Here is a 1847-nt window from a genome sequence, read left to right as displayed (position 1 = left end):
GTGAGACTCCAGTGCCGCCACATGGTGATTGTTTGTTTTTTTTAAAAAAACCTGTCCTCTGAACTTTGCAAGCAAATGATTCATAAATGAGAGGACTTTCCAACCTTGACAATGCAACTAGGAATGGTCAATAAATGCTGACCTTGCAACAATGTTTTCCACACTGAAATTATCCATTTATAAGAAAACAGATTTTGAAATAAAGAAATGTGGAGCTTTTGAATGTTCCAAGCCACAAATGTGTTATTCTCACTGCCCTCCCTTTGGGTAAGGTTAACACTTTGTCTAGACCTTAAGCTTCAATCTAATTGTGTTCACAATTCTCAATCTAATTACAAACTTGATTTAATTTAATCCTAAACCTGGGCTATCCCTAAATCCAATGCTTTATCTAATGTAAAGTTCTCCTATTCCTCTATTCTCACAGGGCTGCTCTCTTATTAGAGAGAGATGATTGGTGGTTTAACCTGAGGGTGATTAGGCAGGCAGACAGGACTCTCCTTCTCAGCCTTTATACTAACCTCAGCTGGTGCACGACCTGAACCTAACAGCAATGCATGAACTGGATATGAATTTAGGATTTAACCAACACAAGTTGTTGTTTGATGGTGCAGAATTTGAGCAGTACTGAAAAAAGATACGTTTTTGTTCAAACCTTGCATTCATCAGGACAACTCGCAAGAATAAGAATTTTATGGAAAAAAAGACATTTTTTTCCATCTGAGGACAGTGTTGATTGGTTGGCTAGTGAACCGACTGGTAGAAGCTTGCTATGGAGAATATACTAACAAATGATTGACAGTTAACTGCCAAACTTTGTTTAAATTTTAAACCAGGAATGTTGACCATGATTGGTCAAGGTAGACAGGCAGGAGGCTGGACAAATGCAGCAAAACAGGCAGGATCATGAGACAGAGAAGGTCAAAGCATTGCCCTGAGAAATTAACCACTCAATGGCTAGTTCATCTACCAACCAATCAGTATTTGCCTCCCACATAATGTAAAATTGGATGTCCACTTAAATTGGTATTTTTTTTTAAACAAACTGCCCTGGTGAGTGCAAGACAAAAATCTTGGACAAAATGTATCTTTGTTCAGCAATTTATCCAATAACTGTGCAGAGGACAACTCTGGATCTCTAGACAGATTAATTCAACTAATGAAAGTCTTTCAAAAAGAAATGAAAATAGTAAGCACTGTGATTTTTAAAAAAAAATACAAACTTGTATGTTTCCAAAAGAGAGAGAGAACTTGCGTTTAATTGCTTATACCTCTCTGAATGGTATGACCCAGGAACCAAAGTTAGTAGCTCAACTGCCTCTAACTTACAGTGAAATATTAGAAACAGTAAATTCTTTATTGGTCGTGACTCAGTATGCAACAGCCTTACCCCTGGGTTCAAGCATGACTCTAAAGAGATGGATGGCCAACATTCCTGGTGTGACACTGTCAGCTGGTCATAAGTCATAGTCATTACAACCACAACCACAACCACAACAGTAAAGAACAACATTTGGCCCAATGTTAGCTCTCTGCAGAACAATCCTGTCCATTTCATTTCCTTGCTGTCCACTTGCAGCCCGAGCACATCTTTAATTTTTATTCAAAATCATCGATTCTCTCGACTTCCACCATCCTAGCAGGTTGCGAGTCCTATGTAACTACCATTCAGTGCAAGAAGTAAAGTTCTTCCATGCATTCCACACCTCCTCTCCTCACCTCTTACCCCCCCCTCCCCGCACCCCCCCCCCCCCCCCATATCTCTTTCCCGGAACCTGAAATCTTGTCGCCACACTCTCAAAAGTTGCACTGTGATTGCACTGGAGTGGGTGCAGAGGATATTCAGC

The sequence above is a fragment of the Chiloscyllium punctatum genome, chromosome 39, assembly GCF_047496795.1.
Source record: "Chiloscyllium punctatum isolate Juve2018m chromosome 39, sChiPun1.3, whole genome shotgun sequence".
Classification (NCBI taxonomy): domain Eukaryota; kingdom Metazoa; phylum Chordata; class Chondrichthyes; order Orectolobiformes; family Hemiscylliidae; genus Chiloscyllium; species Chiloscyllium punctatum.
The sequence above is the reverse complement of the archived record's forward strand: the minus strand, read 5'-3'. Positions refer to the sequence as shown.